Below are 9,629 nucleotides of genomic sequence, written 5' to 3' on the forward strand. Positions count from 1 at the left end.
AAAATAATTATGTGAATGAAAGAACCCAGATCCCCACCAAAGTGTGTATACTACATGATTCCATTTTTATAAAACTCAAGAAAATGCATACTAATATACAGTGACAAATATAGTGAAAATTCTGTCATTGTTTCAGGATGTAAAGATGAGGTGGGGAGAGTTGGGAGACAGAGGCTACAAAGCGGTATGAGAGAACTTTGAGAGGAGGTGGCATTTTGTTCACTATTATTATTCATGGCTTCACAGATGTATACATATATCAAGCTTACTAAATTCTACATTTTAAATATGTGTGATTTATTATATGTTAATTATATTCAACGTTGTTGTTGTTAGGTGCCATTGAGTTGATTCCCACTCGTAGAGACCCTAGGTACAACTGAATGAAACAATGCCTGGTCCTGTACCATCCTCACAATAGTTGCTGTGCTTGAGCTCATGATTGCAGCCACTGTGTCAATTCATCTTGTTGAGGGTCTTTCTCTCTTTTGCTGATCCTGTACTCTACCAAGAATGATGTCCTTCTTCAGGGACTGGTACCTCCTGATAATATGTCCAGAGTATATAAGATGAAGTTTCACCATTCTTGCTGTACTTCTTCCAAGACAGATTTGTTCGTTCTTCTGGCAGTCCATGATATATTCAATATTCTTTACCAACACCATAAAACAAAGGCATCAATTCTTCTTCATTCTTCTGTATTCATTGTGCAGTTTCACATGCATATGAGGCAATTGAAAATACTATGGCTTGGGTTGGGCACACCTTAGTCCTCAAAGTGACATCTTTGCTTTTTAACAATTTAAAGAAGTCTTTTGCAGCAGATTTGCCCAATTCCCACTACCACAATAAAGCTCTTTAATTAAAACAATAGCAACAACAACAACAAGTAAGCAGTGTTCCTCACCTGGGCCTGCAGGGGAGAATCTGCAGTTTAGGAATTGGGTTGGGGTCCTTCTTTTCTCTTTCCCTATCTGATATTTATCTTCCTCCTTAAACTTTCACCATAAGATTTCTGGCCCTACTGGGACTGGTCTGAGGGAAGAGACAATGGGGAAAGAAAGCCAAAGGTTTTACTTTACAGATACTATCTTAAAATGCCTTTATGTTTTCATGGTTTTGTGAAGTTTCACATATTTGGCCCATTTTACTGCAACTCTATTAATGTGGACAGTGCCTCTTCTTCATCTTAACACTCTCAGCCCCTTTCTGCTTTTACATATGACTATACACCCCACTTCTTTTTTCTCAGGATCCCTCACCATCTGGTAGAATTCTTTTGGAAAGAAAACCTTTCAAAAAGGCCCTTGGGAATCACATACTTTGGGCCCAGTTGGGGAGGATGGAGTTGCTTCCCACAGTCCACTTCTCAGCTGCACAGGCTGCTCTCGTCAGGTCCTTGTCGGCATCTTTTTTAGGCATGAACCAGATACCAGTCTTCTGGGTTTCCAATTGCAGAAGATAAATATTAAGCTTTTCCAATGGTCCTGTACCTCCTAGACTTTAGAAGAGAGACTGGCTTTCTCTACCATTTTGAGAATTGAGATTTTAGTACAGGTCTTTCCAAATATACCCTCTTCACAAAAGCCTATAGACAAATCTGACCTTTGTATATCTTAGATATGGAAGAGACCTCTAACTGGTTCTTCACACCTACTCTAAAATGTCTGTCTGGTGTTGTGTCTTACAAGCCATTTTGGAATGCAGCATCTATTCATTTTATGTCTCAGACAAAAGTGAGTTAGGAATCTTCTCTTATAAAAACCTAGTACAGATTTTTACTGATTCAGGATTTGTTTATTGAATACCTGCTCTGTGTAGGGCACTGTATCATGTTTGTTAGGAATAAAGAGATGATAATAGGTATATTATATCATCAAGTATCTTCGGTAGAATCTAGTATAGAAAATTAGACGTGTGTGTACATAACTATAATTCAGATAGAAAGTGGTGTGCCACACACACACACACACACACACAAAGATACAAATGAAGGGCAATAGGAAACTGTAAGTATACAACAGTACTTTATTCTGAATAAGTAGGTTTCGGGCCAGTGGAGAGAGTAAGAAAGAACATTTCCAATGAGGAGAATACATGATCAAAAAAAGAAGAGTTAAAGTAGAAAATATGAAACTTTATTTTCTAAACTGTTCTTCCTTAACACTTTATTTTAGTAACTGTTCACCACTAGTTATTTCCATTTAGGATAATAATTTTTAAAACGCCCAGGCCTGATGACTTTGGTGTTATCTAAATATCTATTAGTATGTTTCTGAACATATTTGAAAAGAGCAAACTTCAGTATTTATGTGCATATTAAACTCTAAAAATTTAATAAATCACAGTTTCATTTACAGTTTGTTAGTGAATAGATTACCTCTGAAGTTTCCTGGTTGGTTTCATATTGATCTGAAACTTAATAGACAGAAATGATACTTACACTTCATAACTACCTTTAATAATGAGATTTTGGTATCCTATGAACAACATAACAATATCTTCTTTTGATTAAAAATATGCTGTATCATGAAAATTAGACAATCTAGAAATGATGAAAATAAAAAGGCAACATTATATAATGGATCCTGTATTAGCCATGATGTTTTCAATCACCTCATGTGCATGCGAAAGCTGGTCAATGAGTAAGGAAGACCAAAGAAGAATTGAAGCCTTTGAATTATGGTGTTGGCAAAGAATATTGAATATACCATGGACTGCCAAAAGAATGAACAAATCTGTCTTGGAAGAAGTACAGCCAGAATGCTCCTTGGAAGCAAGGATGGCGAGACTTTGTCTCACATACTTTGGACATGCTGTCAGGAGGGATCACTCCTTGGAGGACATCATGCTTGGTAAGATAGAGGGTCAGCGAAAATGAGGAAGACCCTCAATAAGATGGACTGACAAAGTGACTCCAACAATGGGCTCAAGCATAACAACAGTTGTGAAGATGGTGCAGGACCAGGCAGTGTTTTGTTCTGTTGTACATAGGGTCACTATGAGTTAGAATTGATTTGATGGCACCTAAAAACAACAACATATAATAAAAGTTTCCCCTTTCTTAATATATGATATAACATGACTAACTGAGGATATTGTTGAAATGGACATATGTAAAACAGCATTGAAGCTTGAGATGTCAGGTACTCTTAAGGTAAGGTTTTGTTAACAAATTTGAGCTGAGGTAAGATGGTGATCAGTAATATACGGCAAAATAAATGATCTCCCACGCCCTCACTTTGATCCCAGTAGAATGTATATTGGCTATCGGGGGAATAAAGGCAAAAAACAAACCATGAAATGTGTGTGTATGTGTGTGTGTGTACACACATTCTTCGATGCTCCAACTAGGATGCAGTGATCATTTTCTGAGCTTCTCACTAACTCGTTAGCACCATTCAAAATTGTCTTCCCTTAGAAAAACAAAAAATGTCACATAATTATATAAACTTCATTTTGTTTTGTTGCCATCACCAAATACCTTCTAACATCCATTTTCTTCTTTAGCTTGTTCAACCCTTTTATTGCAAAGCAAGACATGAAAAAGCAATAAAATTAAATCTGCAGATTTTGTGGCAGCAAAGAGGTGACCGTGATGAACACTTTTACCTGTGTAAGCACCATAGCTCTCAAGTGGCCCATATAGTCAATTTGCCCCAGAGAATAATTGGTTAAAGAATTTGTGAAGGGGCAAGATTTTACCATGAATCCACCCCAGTGCCAATAGTACAAATGATTCTTTCATTTATCGGTCGCTGGATAATTTTTTTTTTTAATACCATTACTTAGATATGTTAGAAAACGTGTTAGTGTTATTTCCTGTAAACTTTTCATTGGCTGCACAGGTTTCTATTTTTGGTGAGAGCAGGGAAGCTTTTAAAATTTACAGATAAAAGTAATGCAGTATATTTTCATTTTAAATGGCCAGTTGAGGGAAAATGCCCAGTCATTCAAGCATTTTTCTGCACTTCAGCATGACTGGTGTGTAAGACTGCCTATGTGTCCTCATCATGATGAGAACAATGGGACTAATCTCTAAATTAAATCCTGTGCTGTCCTCTGGGATTTCACTGGCTCATGCATTAATACTCCTTAACACTGGGTGTCCTGCTGCCATCTATGGGGTGTGTTGTGGTTGAGCAGTCTCATCCGTGTTCTTGCCATGTTCAGAATCCCCATCATGGTTTTTGCTGGCAGCATGGATCCCTGGGGACTCAAACATGTCCTGCATTCAGTGGTTATCCTAGACTTTTTATGCTGTAGCCTTTGCTACGTGGTTAACGCTCACCCACGATACGCCAGATGGACTGACTCTCAACTATCCCTGCTGGTTGTTGCGGTGCACCATCAAGTCAATTCTAACGCAGAGTGACCCAATGTGACAAAGTAGAACTGCCCCCATAGGGTTTTCTAGGCTGTAATATTTACAGGAGCAATTTGCTGGGTCTTTACTGCCATGGAGCCATTGATGGGTTTGAACCACCGACCTTTCAGTTAGCAGCTGATTGTTTAACATAGCTCCCAAGGATTGGCATGGAAGCCAGAGTACTACTACTAAAAGTTCTTATCTGGTTCTAAAAAAATCAACCACCATATCACTTCTCCTAAAACTACGTTGGTACAGGATCTCTGCAAGAGGTCCAAGTTCCTTATTGAGAAAATAAACCAAGGTCAAACCACATACAGCTTTCTCCTTTATTTGGAAGCTTTTTTGTTTTTAACTTTTGTGGCCCATTCCCTATGGCATTATAACCCAGATAAAGTTTCATGAATCTTAAATTTGATGGCTTGCCCCCTCTTCCTTCTTCTCCCTCTATTTAACGAACCCAGTGGTTTCTTTACACAGGAGCTATTACTTCACCATATTCTTCTCCTTCCTAGGATAACGATCACTTGTTTCCCTTTTATGAGCATAAAACAAACAAACAGAAAACTGAAAAAACTAACTAATTGCTGTCAAGTTGATTCTGACTCACAGCAACCTTACAGGACAGAGTAGAACTGCCCCATAGGGTTTCCAAAGCTGTAAACCTTTATGGAAGCCGAATGTCACATCTTTCTCCCACAGAGCAGCTAGTGGGTTCCAGTTGCTGACCTTTTGGTTAGCAGCTTCATAGGCTGCAGGTAAACTTGAGTTATGAAATCATTTAAAATACATTGATATGATAGTTGAAAATTGTATTTATATATTAACTAATTAATGGTTTATTCTGTTAACAAAAAATGTATTAAGTATTTTAGTGGTAGCACAAAACACCAGGCTATAAAGATAAAACAGTGAATCACACAGTATATGTTCTCAGTGAGCTTTGAGTAGGGTAGAGAAGACAAATAATTAAATAGAAAACTTCAAAAGAGTGCTATAAGTGTTATGATGGAGGAAACCCAAAACCCACTACTGACGAGTTGATTGTGACTCACAGCGACCCCATGGCGTTTCCAAAGCTGTAAATCTCTACAGTAGCAAACTGACAGAGTGGCTGGTGGTTTTGAATCACCCACCTTTTGGTTAGCAGTCCGTCACTTTAACCACTGAACCACCAGGGCTCCTTTATGATGGGGGAAGGAGAGAGTATAATGAGAGATTGTCAGGTATATATAACCTTGTGAATTCAGCTAATCTTCATGTTCAGAGATGGAATAAGAAATACATTGCAGCTGGACAGAAGAACTATGACTTGATGTAACAGCACGGAGAGGCTTCCCACAGGTTGGAGTGAAGCATTGGTACTTTAGGAATATTAATCTTTTTGTGGAAGATAAATGGTGTCTTAGTCATCTAGTGCTGCTATAACAGAAACACCACAATTGGATGGTTTTAACAAGAGAAGTTTATTTCCTCACAGTTAAAGTAGGCTAAAAGTCCAAATTCAGGGCATCAGCTCCAAGGGAAGGCTTTTTCTCTCTGTCGGCCTTCTTCTCTTCAGTGTTCCCCTGGACTAGGAGCTTCTCTGCGCAGGGACCCCGGTCCAAAGGACGCGCTCTGCTCCTGGCACTGCTTTCTTAATGGTATGAGGTCCCCAACTCTCTGCTTGCTTCCTTTTCCTTTTATCTCTTGTAAGGTAAAATGTGGTGCAGGCCACACCATCCGGAAACTCCCTTTACATTGGATCAGGGATGTGACGTGGGTACAGGTCGTGTTACAATCCCACCCTAATCCTCTTTAACATAAAATTACAATCCCAAAATGGAGGCCAACCACACAATTCTGGGAATCATGGCCCAGCCAAATTGATACACATGTTTTTGGGGGTACATAATTCAAACCATGACAGATGGATTGACGAGGAGAGCAATAGGGGAAGATAACACCAACCGAGCTCCAAAATTGTTGATGTATGAATGAATTTAGAACAAAACTTTGGTGGTGGGTGGGGAATACTATAGGAATAATGATTAAAAAAAAAAGAGATTACTGAACACACCATCTAGGGCTATGTAAAATCCACATTAAAATTCCACTATTAAAAAAAGAATCCAATAAGATACTGAGAAATTATAAATAAAATAATTAGAGTCACTTTCCCCTCATTCAGCACGGTCCTGGAGGTGACCAGGCCACTCTCCAAGTGGCTGATTCATCCCAGGGAGCTGGCGAAGCAGATGTCCAGGCAGGCCGAAGAGTGATGGCAGCAGCCGCCCAAACCGCCCATCACTGATGTGCTGCTCGTGCTCTACTCCAACCTCTTCCAGGAGCAGAGGTAGCTAGGTGGCTCCATGTTGCTGTGGAGGCCACAAGCTCCTGGTGGGCCCAGGAGGGACAGCAGTCCCAGGAAAGAGGCAGGAGGCACCATCGACAACACTTGCCAGACAAAAATCAACTGTGTCAGAGGGCCCAGTTTCAGGTGGACTTCAACCAGATCAGATGAGGTTCCTGGATCATCTGCCCCAAGCAATACAATGCCAGTTGCTGACAGGGGACTGTCCCAACCCTGTTGGGGAGAAATTTCATCCAACCAACTATGTGTACATCCAGAATCTGCTGAAATATTACCAGACCCACCAAGCCCCTTCCACATGCTGTGCCCCCGTAAAGACCAAGCCCTTGAATATGCTCTATGTGGTAAATGGCAGAGTCCTTCTACATCATAATAAAGATATGATAGTGGAAGAATGCCGGTGCCTTTGAAGAGATTCTGAAGGGATGCTGGATTTGCCTGTTCACTGGAAGTTTGGGAATCTCCTAGAAGACATGATTACCATCTAATCCGATGAGGAGAAACGAAGAGGGCAAAAATGTTGCTCTGTCCACCAGAACTGAAGAGGTAGGGCTTCCCACTGTGTGAGTGGAATGATTTATGAGGCAAATCTCACAAGAATTTCCACATGACTCTCTATTCAGTGGAGTCTGGCTAAATACAGAGGCTGCTGTCAGGAAAAGGGAGGAGGAAGCTAGTGAAGGGGGTTGCTGGGTTTTCTCTTTACTGAAGATAGTGGCGCATAAAAGCACTAGTGCAAGAGCTCTTTACTGATTTTTTTTTTAACTTGTGAATCCCCTGAAGTTGCGTGTAAAAAATTGGGGCACAGAGGAATTTTTTTTGAGGTGGAACAGGGTCTATAGCTTTTAAATATTCTCAAAGCACCTCCCCCTCTAAAAAAAAAAAAAAAAGATTAAGTATCATTCTTTAAGTATCAAGTCTGTCAGCTCTGTTGACCCAGGCTGGATTGGGGAAGCACTTACCTCTTTCTGGCTGTCCAGTGGCAGTCTGTTTGCTTGTCCAAAGGCTCCCTGTAGTGGGTCTCTGCTAATGAGTTGCACAAACAATAAATCCATTGTAGAGTTCTCCTAACCCAGCTGGTGCCTTAGAAGGGAGAAGCAGGAACTTGTCCAAGAGAACTGGTCATTTTGGACTATGGAAGCTGGAGCCCTTCAGGCACCTTGAGTCAGTCTGCTTGGGCAGCCACTACTCAAATCTATTAAAGTTGGTGACAATCAAAAAAAAATCTTACTGCTCTGCATCAATCAGATTTCTATTATTGTGTGTCCAGTTTGAGTTATTGAACTTAAATATATTTATATGGAAGAACAGGAGATGGCCAGGGAAGAGAAAGATCATTAACCTACTGGCAAATAGATAATAAAATGAATTCAATTTGTTTAGCCTAGAGAAAGGAAGGATGAGACAGATTTGATTACCAAGCTGAGTCATAGAGTAATTAGGAGGGGGATGCAGTTTTCCATGTCCACAGCAGACTAAACAAAAGGAAATAGACTTTATAAATTAAAAAAAACTCTTTCAGATCTACCACTAGTAAAGCTTCTACATAGCTTACTATGTTTTCTGAGTTTCCATTAGCATCTTTCTGTGCTAACTTGTGACTTAGGAAGTCACAGAACAGGACTAGAGGTGTTCAGGGGTCTGTGATTTAAACAAATATGCATCAGTTTCTTAATTTTACTTCACAGATTTGTTTTGAAAACAATGCAAATATTTTCTTTTCCACCTGTATCCTTTAAAAGTCAATACCCTCTCCACAAGGTGTGGTTTAAGTTTTGAGAAAAAAATTAAAAAAAAAAAATACATATATATACTAGCTTTTACCTTATTACAATAAAAATTCAAAATCCATTTCTTAATATATCATTAATCAAGAGTTTTCAGTAATTTTTGAGCAACTTTATAACTCAATTTATGATTTTACTTTTTTTTAGTTATACAGAAGAATCTGAATTTGCTCAAACTTAAATGGGCAGATTTAGAAAACTCTAAACTGATTTTTGTCATTCTTTACAAATATACCTACATTCCTACACATGTCTATATGTTTCTGAAGTTGTCTGTGCACAAACTGGACATAGAATCTAAGGTCAATTCTATCAAGGAATTTGAGGACATAAATCCACCACAGTATAAATAAATATTTTGGAGAAGATATTTTTAGACTGGGCAAATAACCTGTTCCTATGGAGGTTTGCTTAACCTTTAAATTTGTAAAGGTCCAGTGTCATGAACAGTTCAGATACTTAAGGAAAAAACTGAAACCCATTGCCATCTAGTCAATTCTGATTTGTGACAATGCCTTGTGTTACAGAGTAGAGCTGAGCTCCATATGGTTTTCTTGGTTGTAGTCTTCATGGAAGAAGATTGCAAAAGCCTTCCTTCCGTGGCGCTTCTGGGTGGGTTTGAACTGCCAACCCTCTGGTTAGCAGCTGAACACAAATCATTGAGCCACCCAGGGACCTTATGAACTGAAGATACAATAAAAAAAGTTTATGGTAGCAGAAGCACAGGATGCTCTGGGGAGGAGGCTGAGCTTTGAGTGTAGTAAGTCTTAAACAATTAGTCCAGAGGAAGATTTGGGAGTACATTGTAGGAAGAGGTTGGGAGTACATTGTAGGAAGAGGTAAGGAGTTGAGGTCATGAATTTATCTGGTAGGCAGTGGGTAGCCACCTGGAGTTTCTTTATTTGGGCCTGCTTTTTCACTTGCTGTTGATGTTTTTAGTTAGTTTAAGCAGGGATATCAGTATTATCTTTGTTTGGACCTAAGACTAAGAGTAAGGGATTATTTTAATAGACCACTTAAGAGATAGTACTATCTCACCTGTATGAATCTGTAGTGCACTGACTATGGTGAGGAAAGGCTGGATTATGGAGACAGAGGCTTTAGAATAAAATGGACCAGC

The 9,629-nt window shown here is 39.3% G+C and overlaps 1 pseudogene; it reads left to right on the forward strand.

The window, feature by feature from the left end:
- Positions 1 to 7,352, forward strand: part of LOC105756025 (nodal homolog pseudogene) — a 138,370-nt pseudogene extending 131,018 nt beyond the window's left edge.
- The last annotated feature ends 2,277 nt before the right edge of the window (positions 7,353 to 9,629 follow it).

This window comes from Trichechus manatus, unplaced genomic scaffold (genome assembly GCF_000243295.1).
Source record: "Trichechus manatus latirostris isolate Lorelei unplaced genomic scaffold, TriManLat1.0 scaffold00012, whole genome shotgun sequence".
NCBI lineage: Eukaryota > Metazoa > Chordata > Mammalia > Sirenia > Trichechidae > Trichechus > Trichechus manatus.